We start from the raw sequence: 17702 nt of genomic DNA on the forward strand, positions 1-17702 counted from the left end.
GCTATCTTTGAGGTGTACGAGTAAATATTGCCTGGGAGCTGAGGTTTGGGGTGAACTGCAGAAGGATGGTCATTGTAGACACTGGAAGGATGAGGTTTCCTAGGGAGAGGGAAGAGTAGGCAGTAATCCTGTGGCCTATCATATGGTGGAGAAGAGGGAGAAGGCAGCAGAAGAGAACACCACGAGCCTCAGAGAGAGTGAGGAGGGGCAGAGAGGTCAGAGGAGGAGGAGACACATGGGGCAAAGGGAAGTGAGTGTTCCAAGGAGGAGAAAATATTGCCAGGAGGTCCAGGAAGCTCATGTCGGAGCCAGATTGTGGAAGGTCTACATGTTAGTAAGGGGAGGGGATTTGGACATTATCCAGAGGATTTTGAGCTGGAAATCTATGTACTAAAATTAGTGTGTATCTGGCGATTGGGAAAGTTGAGGGGCAGAAAGCAAAGAACTCATTGAGGAGAGTTGTCTACACTTGAGGCGAAAAGCACCTCAGAGGGGGTGGTGACACTGGAAGGGCAGAGGAGGCTGGTGTGAGAGACCTTTGGGGGAAACCAGAATACTTCCATGTTGGATCATGGAAGGCAGAGAAAGGGTGGGACCCAAGGAGACCCTACGGTGTCTACTGTTAGCAGAGTGACACCACTGTGACACAGGTGCTAATAAGGGTAGCAAGAGGAGCCTGCCTTTGGGGAAAACTGATGGATTCGGCTTTAGGTGTGTTGAGATGTGTCTGATGGTCTTCCTTTATGGGACAGCAGGCACGTCCTTAAGGTCAGTCTTATTTACCAAGGTAACCTCAGTGCCTTGTACAAGACTGACGGTCCCTAGGAACCTGACCCCAAGTTGTCGAATGAATGAAGGGATGAAGGGATGATGAAGGGTCTGTCTGCCTTTTTATTTTTTCCCTAGGCTTTCAACTTTTTCTAACGTTTTGGGGGTGGGGGGTTGTAGTTAGGTTTTAATTTATTTATTTTTAGTGGAGGTCCTGGGGATTGAACCCAGGATCTTGTGCATGCTAGGCACGCACTCTACCACTGAGCTACACCCTCCCCCTAACTTTCTCTAACTTTGTAACCTGGGGGTAAGTTGTCCTATCAACAGGACACAAGGATCTGGAGAGCAGTCAGCAGGTACTATGAAATGTCTTCACACTGAGGCTGCTTCCAGTTTAATAACTAAAAATGTGGTTACAGGAGACTTAAAATGAGATTTGCCAAACTGTAGGCAGCTCTAAATCCATAACTAACGTTACAAAGAAATCATATTTAAAAGGTAAATATGTGTGTGTGTGTGTGTGTGTGTGTGCGCGCGTCTTTTCTGTGTTAATTTTAGAATTATTACCAGCAGAGTAGGCTCCCTGCTTCTTGGCATTATTATTGATAGACGCCACCTAGTGGTGGAGAACAGCAGCTGTTTTTAGATCAGTGCAACTTAATGTTATCATTCTGATCATTACTTCGTTATTTCTTAAAAGTAGAACCAAAAACACTGCTTAAAGAATACTGTAAGTCCAACTACGAATAAAATTTAGAGGATTAAGATATAAACTTTAAACCTCCTATGGTAGAAAATTGAAAAAAAAAAAAAAAACAAAAACACAGGACTTCGTCTCAGTGTAATCCACCCATCCGTCCCTTCATTCATTCATCAGGTATGTGTCAGGCCCCTACCGCATGCGAGGTCCTATGTGAGGGACTGGAAGTAAAATCCCAGGGCCCACCCTGCATGGGAAGAGGAAATGGTAAACACTGGTGATCTGCTGTGTTTTCTGCCCTCACTGAGTGTGAGCCACAGTGCTCAGCACTTCAGACCCCAAATCATATGGAATCATCACGGCAACCTTCTGAGGTCTGAAGGCTCCTGTTTTCCAGATAAGGAACAAGGAACTTTGAGATATGACTTGTCTATACTCCTGTATCTAAGAAGTTTGCAAACCAGATTCAGAGGCAGGGTTGTCTGACATCACAGTGTGAGAGCTCCTATAGATCTGCTGTTGGGGCTACCGAGCCGAGGGCAAAAGCAGAAGACAGTTTTATGGGTAGTAAACTCTGTGCCTGTCATTAAGCTGTGGGTCTGGCTTAGAGAAGGTAGGGGGTAGACATGAGAACAAGTATGGCCAAGTCTGGATCATCATAAAAGAAATAAGCCATCTCTCTTGGAAGATTCTTGGAGATACACTGGATTGGGAACCTTACAGAGAAGCCCAACATGGGAAGGACATTGATCACTGGTCTTTGATCACTCTGTCCAGTGCTGCCTTTCCAGCTGTCCACGGTGAGTGTGCGTACAACGTTACATTGCTCATCTCTTGCCTCTGCACTGTTAGCTGCATTATTTCCTGTGTAAAAATCCCAGCTCAGGTCTCTAGTCCTTCTTTAAGGATGGTCTTATTTCTATGTAATAATCTTTCTCTGTATCCTGCAGGGCAGAACACAATAGGCCTCCATTATACTTGCAGAATTGAGAGTTTTTTTAAAAAATTATTAGTTGGGTTTCTTCTTGGCTCCTATGGAGATCATGTAGCATTTAGCACAATATTAAATAACTCTTACATTATGCTCCCTTCTCTCTTACTTGCCCGGCCAGTCTGATACCCTTGGCGAAACCTTCCCAGCTTGGCCCAAGCATTGCCTGCAGACAGCTGACTCTCCTACTCTCCCTGGGGACACCAATCATTGGTGGTCCTCAAGCACCCGTTCCTAAGTTCTGTTCCTGGTCATGAAATTCACAGGCTCTGGTGTACAGCCCTTTGGGTCCTCAGAGTCTAACACAGAGCTCTGAACTAGCATGCAATCAACACACAGTTGTTGCAAATTATGAATATTCATATGGCAAAAGAAATCCTTGAAATGAGAGAGTTGATTGTAGAAAAGGGAAAGAGGAGATGAGGGTGGGAGTCTAAACCCTTTTGGCTTAGCCATTCAGGTTTATTACAGGCTGTGCATATCAGCTGAATCTTTCTGTACTGTGTCAAGGAAATAAAACTCCTGTTCTGTTCAGTTCAGAGGTAAATAGTTGCAAATGCCAGCCAAGGTCAGCGAGCAAGCTCAGAATCTTGGAACGGGGCAGACAGCTGGTATGTCTTTGAACTCTGCGCATCCTTACACCTTTCAGAGAAAGATAGGTAAGATGGGTGCTGGAGTTATTTCAGAGGGAGTTCATGTGCCGATTCAGAATTTTAAGGAGCATGACTCCCTTGAGTCTGTTTCGTTAGGAACTCCTGGAGCATGGTGAAATTCACAGGAGGAAAAAAAGGCTTGAGAGCCAGAAAGTGATGCTTCGAGAACAAGGAAGTTTTGACCTGAGGGAAGGTGAAGGTGAGGAGATTCAAATGCAAGAGAGTTCACCCTAGGTTTCAGGCAAATACATTGTCACACTTCAGAGTTGATATCCTCCTTTAAAACTTCAGGGAAATATATAGCTTTAATAGAAAAAAAGATTTTTTTTTTTTCCAATAAGATAGTCTAAGGCTCAAATGATGAACTCTTAACAGGCACTGCAGTTCTAAAGTGTCTGCCCTAAGTTCACCTTCCCTGAAAAGGCAAGGACCCAGAGGGCTGCCGGAAAGACCAGCGAGGAGGGACACACGCACTACATCTAATAGGATTTGCAGAAGATGTGAAGTAGGTCCCAGATCGTTCCTGAACTTGGTCTCCTGAAGACCTCACAGCTTGCCAGAAGGCAGATACCTTGTAGGTCTGGCCCTGAGCTGGAAAAACCACCTTCCAGCATGGGCCAGGCAAGGTGGAGGGCCTCAGTCATGTTTGCTGAGGCCCGAAACTTTCTAATGAGGGAAGGCCGCCTGTGACCTGTGGTTCTGGGGATGACGGAAACTCTCAAGGACTGTCATAAGCGGACGCCACCGTTTCCTCCGCACTGTCAATGACCAGCATTTAAAATCTGCTCCCAACTTCGGTAGTGGCCAGAGGGCTTCGGCTTTTCCAATTTTAGTTGCAAAACCCAAGAAGAGGGATGGTAAGGTGGAGAGAGAGGTCACTGTGGCCAACATCGTCCCTGAGAGGGTCTGGCCAGACTTCCTTATTAGGTCGTTATGGACATTAAGGGACACATCAGAGCTTCCTCCTCTACCTGACAGCAGCAGCAGTCACCTTGGTGACAACCCATGGACTCAAGTAGTCACTTGCCTTAGGAGTCCAAACGCTGAGGGAGACGTGATTCTTTTCCTCGCGGTCCTTATAGAATAGTGGGAAAGACAATGAAATGTGCAATTATGTGAAGTGTGAGAAGCACTGTGATGATTGCGTACTTGGAAGGGAAGTCCGTCCTCCCTCAGCTTCCACAGGAAGTGTCCCTCCCCGGCCACTCCTGTGGGATTTTGTCATACCTGTAGTCCAGCATCTGCCATGGATGGGGGTGGGCACACGTGAGATGGTGAGATGATGAGGAACAGGGCCTATGTCCCATCCATTTTTAAATCCCCAGCACTGAGCACCTTCACAGGGTCACCATACATGTTTGTTGAGTGAATAGACGACCATCTTGGTAAGTGCTGTTAATGAGGTGACCTTTGGGAAGCCCACCAAAACCAGGAGAACTTAGGAGTTTTGCCGTGTCATAGTATTGCTCTCCAGCGTCTTTTACTGTATACCCATATTATACCAAGAGATGTAAAAGACTGTCCAAGGTTTGCACGGATTAGATCACAGATAGCATGGGAGGGACCGCCTCTCACTTTTCACAGGGTTATGTTCTAGGGAGTGTTTGTGATAGGGAAATACAGGCAACATTATCTCTCCAGGAAGAATTCTGCCTCCAGGAAAGAAGGAACTGAAAACTGTGAATCCAGTGTCAGGAAGCACAGCCGGAGCAGCTCTCTCACGGTAAAACCCGCTCTCGAGATCCAACGGTGGGGCTGGAAGGTAAGTTAGAGTCTGCCTAAGCCAGTCTGTTCCTGCTAGGAGGTTGTGACTCTCACTGAACCCTTTGGGCAGCGTCAACTCCAGTATAGCTCAATAAAGTCACGTGAGAGCATTTCATCTTTCAGCAACCAATTCAAGTGTCAGGCAATTAACATGAATAGTTTCAGGTAAAGCTTCCACCTGGGCGATCAACATCTCTTAGGAAAGTTGAAAAGGTAGATACATAAAAGGTCATTTTCTCGTTAAGATAAAGATCCAAAAGCTTTTGTCCCTTGGGTGGCGGGCTGCCTGGAGGCGGGGTGGGCGGGCCCGGGGGCGCCTGGACTTCTGGCCTCGCCCAGCCTCCTTCGGGACTCCGAAAGGTTTGTTTTCCCCAGCGTTCCTGCGGGCTGGCCCCTCCTGACCTCCTCAGCGTTGCTGTCTGCATCCTCCCATCCCAGCGCCTGGGGGCAGGGGCACCGCCGGGGCGACCCAGGGCGCCCTCGAGGGCCAACACCCCTTAGGGCTCGTCTCTCGCGCCGTCTTGCAGTGAACACAGCGGGGCGGGGATCCTGCGGCCCCTTGGGGCAAGTCCCTGCGCAGCGCCGGGCAGCTTTGCCGTCCGCCGGCAACGACACTCAGGCTCCGGCCGCGCGGGGACCGAGCGCCGGCGGGCGTGTTTGTCCCCACCCCGGAGAGTGGAGGACGGGCGGGGACGCGGCTGCGCCAGGGGGCGGCGCGGAGCCAGGCTCGGGGGAGTGTGTCGTATTTTTTTTTCCTTACTGCCTCTTTGATCAGGTCTTTATTCAAAATGAGCTGTCCAAAATGATTTGACCTTCATGGGATAAACACATCTAAGTTTATGCAGCTGGTTCCTTCTCTTCTATAGGGTTCCCTCCCCCCCCCCCCCCGCGGGCTTTCCTGTGGCTGGTTTCTAGGTAGCGGCAGCCTCCCCGCCCCCCCCCTTGCCCCCCGGCTACTTCTGCATTAAGATGCCAACAGCCTTCTTTCCTTTCTTCCCTATCACAGGCTTTTTGCCTGGAAACCCTCTTCCTCTGATCTGGCTTCTACCGTGGCTCCTCCCCTATCTACCAGGAGTTTGTGGAAGACTGGAGGTGCCCAGGCTCCTGGTTTTTGCACGTGGGTTTAGTGAGATTCAGCAGGATTCTAAGGTTTTTTTCCCCCCCAGTGGATTCTTCTTCAGGACCCTGCGATGACTCCTCTAGCTTGGTGCTCTGGATTTTTTTAAGATGCTGCCAAGGTCTGTGTTGAGCATCTTGTGCATGGGAAGGTTGTAGTGCTACCCTTGAAGGAGGCAGTTTTCCTCCAAGAGCCATACAGAGCATCTTTACTTGCAGAAAGCAAATATAAAACACCCCCACCCCCGCCCGACTAGGAGCAAGTTTCAAAATGTTCAGTTTGCGCACATTGAGCAGAGTAATTCTTTTTAAAGGGAAAGGAGAATTAGGGGCCAAGGGGATGTTCCTTAAGGCCTGGATAAGGTCGTCGTCGTTCTAGAGGATGCAGGGCTCCCTGCTGTGCATACACCACCGCGGTTTCTCACTTCCCCGGTGCCCGTCTCATTCGCTCAGAGGCACAGACCATCTTGATATTATTTCAGGCCTTAAGTTTCTTAAGAAGCAAAACAGCCCTTTGGTGGTCTTGCAGCCTTCAGCGTTATCGTCAACTACCAAAGGAAGTTCAGGACTTCCTCAGTACAGTGACCTTTAGAGAGGACCAGCACCGGTAAGGCCGAAGCAGCAGGGGCAGAGCAGATGGTACGTCGCTTCTGTGTTGTGTTCAGTCTGCGGGGCCAACGGCGCCAGGTTTGGTTGGCGCCACATGCGGCCCCCGCGACACATGTATTTCCCCAGTTAAGAATCACATTTTTCAAATTTTAGGAATTAAAAAAAAGATCATGTCTTGCTCAGTAAGAATTTTCGGCAACTGTCGCTGGTAACACAGTAAGACGCAGATTACGACATCACTGCAACAGATTCGGGGTTTTTAACTTATTGGTGCCAGAGGGGCGAAAACGAGTCCCGAGGAGGACGGCGACAGCTTTCCCGGGACTGCGGGCCCAGGTAGGCTGCAACTCCCTGAGGTCGCCGGCGCCGCGCACCCCGCAGCCCCCTCTGCAGGGAGAGAGCCGAGCCCCTCCGGGACGCGCCGCTCCAGCGCGCCGCGGGGCCTGGGAACCGCGCACCGGCTGCGCCCGGAGCCCCGCGGGGCGGCGGGACGGGCGGCGCCCGCGCCCAATCGCGGGGCGGGGCCGAGGGGGCCTGCAGGCGGTGGCCAATGGGAGGCGGCGGAGCGGGCGGGGGGCGGTGCCGCCGGGCGGGCGGGCGGCGGCGTCGGGAGCCGGCGCGGCAGTCCCGGAGCCCGGGAGGAGTCGGCGGAGCGGGAGGAGGACGCAGGAGGAGGACGCGGGAGGAGGAGGAGGAGGAGGAGCAGGAGCAGCGCCGCGCCCCCGCCCCGGCCGCCCGCCCGCGCGCAGGCCGACCGCTCCAGCCGCAGCCGGCGGGTCCCGGCCGCCTCCCGCCGGAGCCCGGCGCGGGCAGGGTCGGGGCCGATGGGCAGCCCCGGGCAGCGGCGGGCAGCGAGGCGGCGGCCCCGGTTTGCGCCGCCGCGGGCTCGCGGGCTGTAGCAGGTCCCGGCGGACTGCGTCTCCGAGGTGCGTGTCGTGGCGAGCGACGGGAGGCGAGGCGGGGTGCGCTCGGGAGCCTCCGGTCGTGTCCGAGGACGGCCTGGGCGAGGACCGCCCGGAGGTGAAGGGCGGCCCTTCGGGGGCGCCTGGGGAGCTGGCGGCGGGGCGGGGGCGCGGGGCGGGAGTCCGGCCGGCAGATGCGCCCGCGTTCCGGAGCCCAGGGTGGAAGAGGAGCCGCCGCCGCTCCGCTCGTTCTCTCAAAGTTATCGATCGGCTGGAAGGTTATTCCCGTCTGGTTGACACGAGCACTAATGAGGACCTCTCTGGGCGCGCAGCAACTCCTCTGTGACTAACCGGGGAGAAGAGATAAAAGGTTGCCCGACGCGCTTCCCCGGCGCGCCGGGCGGGGTCACTTGCTGAACTTGCTGCGGGGTTTATTCCCCGGGAAGGCGTGTGCCCCGATCGCGAGCCCTGGCCGGCGCGCCGCCCCTCTTTGTAGGGTCCCGAGCAGCCGGCGAGCGCCCGTCCTCGGAGCCCGCCGGCTCCCCCAGCTCACCCAGCTCCCCCGGCGTCCTTGCCTGCATGGTCCTCTGCTCCCGGTCCTGCTCGCCCCCCCGCCCCCCCCCCCCGATTATTGAAGCTAGTTTGGCCAGGTCCTGGGAGTATCCCCACGAGCACCTACAGATTAATTTTCCACCATGCCGCAAACCCAGAGAATCAATCTCGGCTCATCAGCGAGCGAGGCCCGATGCTTCCCAGGAAGAGAAAACAAGTTGGCATGACCCCTCTGGGAGATATTTGTCATCATTAACCTGCTTCAGTTAAATTAATTCAGCCCAGGATGACTCCAGCGTGAGTCCTGGAAAAATCAAGTGCGTTGGTCACGGAACTGTGGTCACCGAAACCCGATTTTGGTAAAAAATACAGTCGTAGACATTTTAGATTTTGTTTAGATTTAGACCTGGTTTTTGATGAGAATGGACGCCGGCCCCCCTCCCCCACCAAACAAAGAATCTTGGTGATTCTCATAGGTTTGCTCAGTAAGTTCAAAATAGTCACTTAGATTTTTTCTTTTCTTTGCCTCTTTTGTCTGCAGTTTTCATTTCTAAATGTTAACACTAGATGGCTTTCTTATGACAGGCATTTAGTAAACTGCGCTCTTGGAAGTTGCCTGTCTGCAATCCAGGTTGTAATCTTTCCAGTTTCACAATTAGTAATGGGAGGGGGAAAAAACCTCCCAAACTGTTGCTTCTTTAAAATATATTACCTTCCCTCTAAAAACAGTATTTATGCAGATATCAAGAGGTAGCCTGTGATTTCTGGCATTCCTAAAGATGAATTTCAAGAGACAACGTGGTTTATTGTTTTTAGTCACAAATTTAAGGCTGTTCTTGTGTTTTGACTTGAGAAATTCAAAGTTCTACAGTAAGAGTTGTAATTCTCTTCTTATGACATTTCTACTTATGATGTTTTCTGCTTCATTTAGAACTTCACTGCTTGATTCAGAGAAGTATAAAAGAGTATTATTCATAAGCAAGTGTAGTCTTTCTGGATGGCTATTTCAGCAGCAGCAGCCCCAGGTCTCAATGATGTGTTTTCAGTACTTTTTCTCTAAAGCAAGACCATGGCAGCCTGTCCAGATCTTGCCTAGGTAGGCAAACTTATTTATAAGCTGGAGAAATATCTCGCAGTTCTTCTTTACAGCTGTCATTTATTGTGTGTCTTGCCCAGCTTAAAATAAGGTATGTTAAATTTATTTGTTCTAAATTAGAGCGTATTCACAAATAGCTAAAAGTGTAGAGGGAACACACCTCTCTTGCAAACATCTGGGAGGTAGGAAATGAAACTAGAAACAGCTTTTATCAGTACCCTCATGCTACCTATAGATGGAGTGAAATGAACTTGGATAAGAAGCAATGTAAGCATTTAGTCTGGAAAATAAAGCAAGAGAGAAATTCCAGGTACTGGAGGTGGAGCTTATGGCTTTAGAGCATGGACTGCAGATTTTCCCGAGGTGGTTTAAGTGTATATTTTTCATCAAATGCTTTAGATGTTTTTAAATATGAGCCTTTCTCAAAGAGCTTTAATTTCAAGGAATGCAGTGGGGGAATTGTCAGCATCATGACTTGACTTTTGTGATGCTTTTTGTAGTTAAAGTGTAATAGGGTTTGCAAGTTTTATTTTATTTTGTTTGTCTGGAGTTTGGACTGGCATTTAGAAGGTTTCCCTGATACCTGAGCTTGGTAAACACCTGTCCACCTTGGGGACTCTACCTGAGGCAAAGGGGGTATTGAGTTATTCATTTTGAAAATCTATCTATTCCTCTAAGTGAGGAGGTAATTGTGAGCTACCCTGAAAGGGCAGTTGTTTGGTAATTGAAACTGGTTTAAAAGTATTTGGTCATCAAAACCAGTTTAAAGGGGTTGCATTTACTGCAAACTTTGCAAAGGACTCTGTTTTTCTGTTGATACAGCCCCCTACCCTCCCAGTCATAATTGGTAGATGTAAAGGTTTGGGTTGTTTTTTTTTTTTTTTTGAGATTGAGGAAGGCATTGAGTCTTTGAACTTGTGATGTACTTACGGCGATGGTTTAGGATTACAAATCCCTTCAAAGACATGCTGAATTGGAAGAAAATGTAGACTGTTATTGTTAACTGAAAAGCAAAGTTTTTTGTTTTTTTTTTTTTCAGTTTTGAACTTTAATGAAATATGAAGTATGGTCCAAAAGAATATAGGGAACCGTGTTCTAGAGTTTCTACGTCTATTACTGTACCTAGTTCCTTTGTTGGGCTAGAAAGACCACTGGGTGGGAGGACAGGAACCTCGAGTTTTCTGCCTCTATTCCCTGTCACAGACGAGTTTGGAAAAGTTTTTTCATGATCCCTTTCAGTGCCAAAGTTTTAGGTTTCTTTAATGTTTAAAAATAAATGCATTAGAGTAAAGAAAATGACTGATTGGGGTAGTTTATATTTTTTTCACAATGGTGTGTCCTTTTCTCTTTGGCCTAAGTTTGTATCTGAACATTCATGAGAGTTTTAGCTTCCCTGTTTTCCCTTGAAGTCAGTGATTCAGAAGTAGCTTTGCTGTTCCAGTCACATTTAGCTGTGACCCCTTTTAAAGGAAGGCTCACAGTGTGACAGGAGTTGAAATGCTTCATTACTTCAGAGATGACTTATTTTGATCCTTTCTGAACTTGATGCGTAAACTTTGGTTCCAAAGAGTGGTCCAAGGGAGACAGATCTTACCCCCATTAGAGGTTCCATTTCTTGGGAAGATTTCATATTTAGTGTAACCCAATTCATATATACATTTTTTACCCCTGTGCAACATTGTATAGCCAACTTGGGTGATGGGAAAGAAGGGAATGCAGTAAGTTGAGTCTGGTTGTCATAGCGTCCCTGAACCACAAAGGTCCAGTGGTTATCCCTTCAGGTTGTTCCTATACTGTTGGTTTTTATCCACCTGTAGAGTTAAAAATCAGAAACAAAATCAAAATTTTAGGGATGGTCACATTGGTCACTGTTTGAGGCTGTTACCTAAGTATATTGAAAATTAACAACAGCAATTACTGTCTACTAGTAATGCCTTTCATCGAGTTACAGTAATACACCAAAAAAACAAAAAATAGGGAAACATATGCATGCTATCAGACAGACTTAAGGAAAGTTCTTCCTATCCGGAGGGGGCATGTGTTAAAATTACCCCCAAAGGCACGTATACCCACCTGTACACAGACCCTCTTTCCTTTTGCATGGACCAGTGAAAACATCACTAAGGACCAGGGTTTGGAAATCCCTGACCAGCTCAACTCATCCTTCCCTCATGCTTGGATCCCTTTATGTACTGTGCAGTGATCTCAGAAGGGGTGAAGAGTTCCACCTTTCTGATGTTTCTGCCTACTCGAAGGAGCTTTTTACCTGTAGAACTGCGATCTAATTCTAACCGATTTATTTGAATTCTGCCACCTTGTTCAGCTGCAGAACTAGCCTTTCTGGAGAGATGTTTCAACTACTCACTGAACAATACCTGTCCAGGTGGGGCCCAGAGCCGAAGTCTTCCCAGCTCACCTTGACCTGTGTAGAGTAGAGGCCCTTCCCTCAAGGAGGGGGTGCCCTTCCTTTAACTCGCATGTCTTGCTGGCACGGATAGAGTCCAAGTTTGTTTTTCTTCTCAGACTCAGCGAGTTAGTTTCCTATTCAGTCGAACCCCTGGGTCCTGAACAGCATGCTGTCATTCCCTTCCTGCCCTGATGTTGCTGCCAGACCTACCATCTCTTGTACTTTGTTCTTTATTTTAGCTGCTTCTTCCCCTGGTGCTTTTGGGAGTTTGATGCTAGCACCTTTGCCTGCCCTCCCGAAGAAATGCTGCCTGCACACCAGATCAGACTTCTTTTTAAATGTCTCACCTACATTGCTGACAAAATTGTTAGACTAGCTGAACCACCAGTGGAGTTCTGAGAAGCTTCCTTTGAGGTTTACAAGGAGTCACACTCTTGTTGGTTCCAGTGCAGTACGAAAATGCACTTAATTTCTTAGCCCCTGTCTGTCTGCCTTTTCCACGCAGATGTCCTGAAAGAATGCGTCAGATCTTCTTTGCTGGTTCCACTGACCAAATCAGCCTAAGAACTGAATTCATTTTTAGCCTGTCCCTAGTAACGAGAAGCATGTTCAGCAGGGTTGGAGATTAAGAAGTATGTGTTCAGTGAGTGACTGAGAAGCTAGGGCCACCCTGTGGCCTCTGGAGGCCTTAGGCACTAAAAAGATGGTGGAAAAGAAGAGAAGGTGGTTGGACTTTTTTTTTTTTTTTCCAGTCTTAAACTTACTTTGCAGTTTGGTGTTGTCTTAGTTTGAATTATTTTCAGATGGTGGGGAGGAGAACAATCATCTTTCCCCAATTTTCCAGTGTTTTGATTAGTGAGTACTCTTTTCTTCCTGTTTCACAAATAAGCATTCAGCCATCAGGGGGGTGCTGAGTGCCACCAGTTCGATTACTTATGTTTTTCACTTGTGCATAGTTGCGAAATCTGCCAGAAGCAGCTCCCAGTTAATTGAGCTGTTTAAAAAATCAGATTAGTCCAAAGTAGGCTATTTATTTAGTTGTGTATTCAATTACTCTGAAGTTAAAAAAAAAAATCTAGGTAAAGAGCCAATGTTAAAAACTGTTACTGTGGAAAGTAAGAACTCTTGGGTGAATGCAAAATTAGGTATGCTGAGACGCATTGTTGTGTAGACACTAAAAAAAATCTCTAACTGCAGTGCTTGGGGCCCCGGAGCTGGTGTGGTCTGCATAGTGATTGCTTTCACTGTCATCAAGGCATGTTTTGATAATCGTCGTGTCCCTGTTGAACAGGAGGAGTAGATGTGGGATACAGGCCTGTTTGTATTGAAGTATCTAGTAAGGAATTTTGGGAATTACACACTTTTTTTTATTCCTCATGCAGGACAAATGCTGTTGTTCGGAGGGTTTAATGCCTTAATCCAGAGAACAATTGTTTCTTTGTCATAGGGTCTCTAAACTTTTTCCAACATGCATTCCATCTGCATAGAATCACCTGTGTTTAATGCCCACCTGTGCACATACACACTTGTGTCTGTCTGTGTTGGTACACGTGTGTATATGTGCGATTTAGCATATGCATATAACTTTACCACGCTGAGATGGACAATACAACATAACTAAATTTTAAGAAAGGTGATAATAAACATAAGTAAAAGTTAGAGTATTTTCTTTGGCACCTCAAAGGCTTGCTTGTTACTTTTGCAAATGTATGGCCCGGGTTAGGAGACCACCGCTTCCCGCCCGACCCTCCCTGGTCCGAGTTCATGGCTCTTTGGAAACAATTTCTGGGGGGCCTGTAGGGTCTTGTGAGGGAAGCTTAAGACAGACCCTAACCTTCAGGGGCCCTCTAGTTACTGAATCTGTCCTTTTCCCTGAGGACAGTTTGTGCTTTGGCCAGTTTTCTTCCAATTGCTTATGGGTTGCTTGGTTTGAGGTTCCATTTTTTGGGAGGGTACCATCCTCCTTGCCACGTTTCTTGTTGAACTCAGCTGTTTAAGAAGCATCGTACTGTCAATACCCAGCATACCGCAGACCCATTATCAGGATAGAAGGATGTAACTAATCATTTGCTCATCTAGAAACTTCCAAAGAGTAAGATAAGACCAACTATGAACGTGCAGGTTAATAGTGCAGTTCACCCTGCGTGCTGTTGGCTGGAACTGCAGCACATGGTCGTCTGGTGCAAGGGAGGCTAGGGTCCCAGCCTCTCTGGTGAGCTCGCGGGAGGTGCAGGGATGATGGGAGGGGGTGGTGGGCCAGCCCCAGCACCCTCTCCACCCACCCTCCCCCAGATGCTGAGCGGTTTTAATCTACAGCACTTAGCACTGCCTGCCATCATATTATCTGCTAATTTTTATGTTTATCTCCTATCTTGCCTTGATGGACTTTAAGCACTGTAGGCCCAAGGGCATTTCTGGTTTATTGCTGTGTTCCCTATGCTTCTGTGGTTTTTTTGGCCAGATAACAGGTTTTCCGCAAACTGGTGTTTGATAAAGGAAGGCTTGAGAGCCCGGGGTTTAAACATGAGAAAACCGTGTCTCTTGGCTTTGGTTGAACTAAGTGTTACCTTAACGTTCTGATTATTTCCATTGTAAATGATCTACCTAAACAGCCTTCTGTACCTCATTTTATAGCTCTTCTGGGTCACTTGAAATGACCCGTAATTGAACGCTGATATCAAACAGGTAACGATGGAGAAGTAGTTTCTGGGTCCCAGCGGAGTTCCATCTGGTCTGTCACACCCTGGATGGCCCCGCTCAGAGGGGTGTGGTTTGGGGAGGGTGGGCCCCCGGGGGTGGGAGGGTGTGCTCTACGCCTTTCCCAGGTTTCAGAGTCTGACCCCAGCTGACACCTGCACAGCCTTACTGGGTTCAGATGAAGCCGCAATTCCCTTACAAGCCTGCTCGGACTTCTTAATCAAGGTACCCGAAAAGAAATGATTTCTAGGTGGTGCACCGTTATCTGTGTGGCCTTTTCTTATATCGCTCAGTCCATCAGTCAGGATCATTTCTACAGGAAATAATGATTTGTAAAAACCCATCAGAAGTTGGTGGCATACCTTTAGTGAAGTTAGTGCTTTTAATCTGAGGATTGCAGAGTATGTAAGAATTTGATTTATGCCTTAAATACAGTAAGTGCTCCGAAAGCACAGTTTTAATTTTACAGGCAGAAGTCTCCTATCTGAACATCCTGCCATAGCACTGATTGCCCACAATACATAAATTGAGGGGAAAATCACTCTCTTGATAAAGTAATGTGTTAAGGTGTATACTCTTACTGGAGCTATGGGCAAGGCTGAGAGATGAACCTAAATACTAGTCATATCACCTTATTTACCAACAGTTTTGTTTATTTGAGAGACGTTGTAAACCATTTGCCTGGACTAATGGATCTGTTTTCCTGTTCAAAAGTTTTTTGTTTTTTTTTTAAAGCAGAGGGAGGTTTAATGAATTAATTAATTAATTTCAGAGGAGGTGCTGGGGATTGAACCCAGGACCTCGTGCATGCTAGGCAGGCGCTCTACCACTTGAGCTATACCCTCCCTCTAAAAAGTCTTAAATGCTGAGAGGAGAGAGGGAGGGAGGCTAACGTGTTTGACTGAGGGACAGACGAAAGGACTGGGGAGAGAGATTCCTCCAGGGAGACTTAAAAGCAGTTATTGTGTTTGAACTTTCATTTATGTCCTCGCACCTGCTGAACCAGAACCTTGCAAGGCTGGTGGGATTATCCCCTGGTACGGATGCAAAAGCTAAGAGCGAAAGCAAGAACACGTGGTTTTCCGAATCTTAGTTCTTAGAGTTTAAACCCGGCTCTTTGCTCCACCGTGGGGCCCTCGCATCCTTGTGAGGTCCCTTTGGTCTCAATAAATCATAACGGGGTTTAGGAGAGGAGAGGCAGGGAGGGGGCTGGTAAGGGAGGTGGCTGCAGAGGAGAGAGCCCATTATCCCACCACCGTTCCCCCAGGCATGGGGGTGGTGGCTTCGGGGTGGGCTCATGAGCTATGGTTCTAGTCTAAAAAAAAAATGCCCTGTTCTGTCAGCCAGTGCATCCTCTGAAAAATATCGTACTTTGCGGTCAGGTGGCAGTTGTGTGGATGGAACCAGGTTCTCTCCTTGGCTGGGAGGTGAGAGGGCTCTGCTGTGACCCTGCAGAGGACATTTCTTGAGCTCTGGAGTCTTTGCCAGGATTAAAGGAAGCAGAAGAGGAACAGTTTTTGTTTTGCATGGATCCTTTGCTGGATTTGCATAATCTTTGTTTAAGTCCGTTGGATGTGAATCCCTAAATACATTTCAGGCATTTAAATATTTAAAAGGATTCACCCACCTGTACTTTCCTCACCCAAAGAACAGTGCTGACAACAAAGAAAAGAAGCCCCTTTGCAGATGCAGCCAGACACCCTCACCTGTCGCCGAATGATGAAACATTCATGGCAACACTAGAACCGAACAGTCCCTGAAATGCCTCGCTGGCTGGGTTCCAGAATACTGTGTCCTGCTCCAGCAAAGCAGGACAATTTGTCTAAAACTGGCAGTCAGCCAGTCAGAAGCGCTCTGACGCAATCGTGCAGTAACTGCTTCGCTCCGACTGCTAATTTTAGGGCAGTTAAATCGGGGTGATGTCTGGTGGCTGCTGTGTGTCTGGCTCTGTGAAGCTTTCTAAATCCATCCTCCTGGCCCGGCATCCTAACTCACAGCCCTTTCCCAAACCGTAGAGCAGGGAGGGGATGTCGGGAGATGCGGGGGGGGGTAGCGAGGGCGGGCCCTGGGAACCTTTCAGGAGGCACTCCTATCTTCTTCCTGTTCTCTTTGTCATTCCATCCACAGACACTCCTCCAGAGGTGCCTCCCTTGCTGGTGGGCTGGTAGGGGTGGAGGAGGGGGAAGAGACCCGGCCTCCAGGGAGGCAGCCCGGTGACAACTGTCACTCGGGTGCCTTGCTATCCACTGTGAGCTTTCGCGGGTTTAAAACTGAACTTTGACCTCCTCCTTTTCTGGAAAAGATGAAACGAAGAAGATGAAGATTTCTCTTCTTTTTCTTTCGATTTTTATATCTTGTAAGAATTATATGTTTACCTTTAAAAGGTGAAGATTTTTTAGCAGAAGAACTTAGAGCATCAGATGGGAGAGCAGAGTTAGAATTTCTTTGCTGATGCTGAGGACGGAGGTGGGGGGAGGGCTGGTGGGAGCACTTTGGTGCCCACGTCTGAATTGCTTTGCTTCCAGGGCAGTGAGTATAAGCTGATTTTTAAAAGAGGAATGTGGGGCCACTCAGTCTGGAGGTCTCTTTAAACTCTGTCCGTTTTAAGATTTCCAGGTTCGCAGGGGGTGCTCTGGGGGTGTGAGACCCTGAAAGCAGGGACCCAGTCGCTTTATTGCAGTCCTCTGGCCCAGGGAAGTGTCTGGCACTGTCAGCAAATTAACCAACTCAGCGTCTTAGGCCTCGGAGGGACCTGCGGTCCCCCATTCTCCTGTAAGCGTCCTGGCCTGGCTGATGGCCACACGTCACGTGTAGTAGAAAGATGCCTGTGTAAAGGGACCCCAGGAGAGATGGGCAGCGTAGCCTCTTCCAGGGGGGAAGACCCCGTGGGTGGTGGAGAGCATGGTGGGGGTGCGTTGGTTGGGAGGACATCGGAGGAGAAGGGAGGCCCGGGGTTAGGCTTCGGAAAAGGGTCGGGGTTTGCATTTTTGTTGAAGGGCTCATCTGCAGGGCCCCTCCTGGCTCAGGCTGCACCTGGAGGCCCTGCGAGCCCTGTATCTGCCAGGCCTCTAGACTGAAGAAAGAGCCCAGAGTCGGCGACAGTGACATCAGTGGGTTAACGGATAGGGGATCTGGAGCCTAGGAGCGAGGTCCTGGAGCCACACCCAACCATGAGCAGCAGGACATGGCAGCGCCTTCCCTGCCGGGGGAGGGGGGGTAAGCAGTCACTTGGGACTTGACGTCACGTGAGCTCATCAATTACCAGGAAAGCCAGCGGAGGGACCCCCCTCACCTCCCCTCTGATAAACTATCATAGCGGAGATGTTCTGATCTAACGATTAGAGCGGTCACTAGCTGGGGCCGTTTCAGGCTTTGAGTTTTGGAACTTTTGGACTGTTTTTTTTAATACTTTTGATCTGCAGTTGGTTAATCTGCAGGTGTGGG

At 48.6% G+C, this 17702-nt stretch overlaps 1 pseudogene; it reads right to left on the reverse strand.

Annotated features, from left to right (window-relative positions):
* Nucleotides 1–6078: 6078 nt before the first annotated feature.
* Nucleotides 6079–8087, reverse strand: LOC116666874 (annotated as a pseudogene).
* Nucleotides 8088–17702: the final 9615 nt, after the last annotated feature.

Source organism: Camelus ferus, chromosome 11, assembly GCF_009834535.1.
Source record: "Camelus ferus isolate YT-003-E chromosome 11, BCGSAC_Cfer_1.0, whole genome shotgun sequence".
NCBI classification, from domain to species: Eukaryota; Metazoa; Chordata; class Mammalia; order Artiodactyla; family Camelidae; genus Camelus; species Camelus ferus.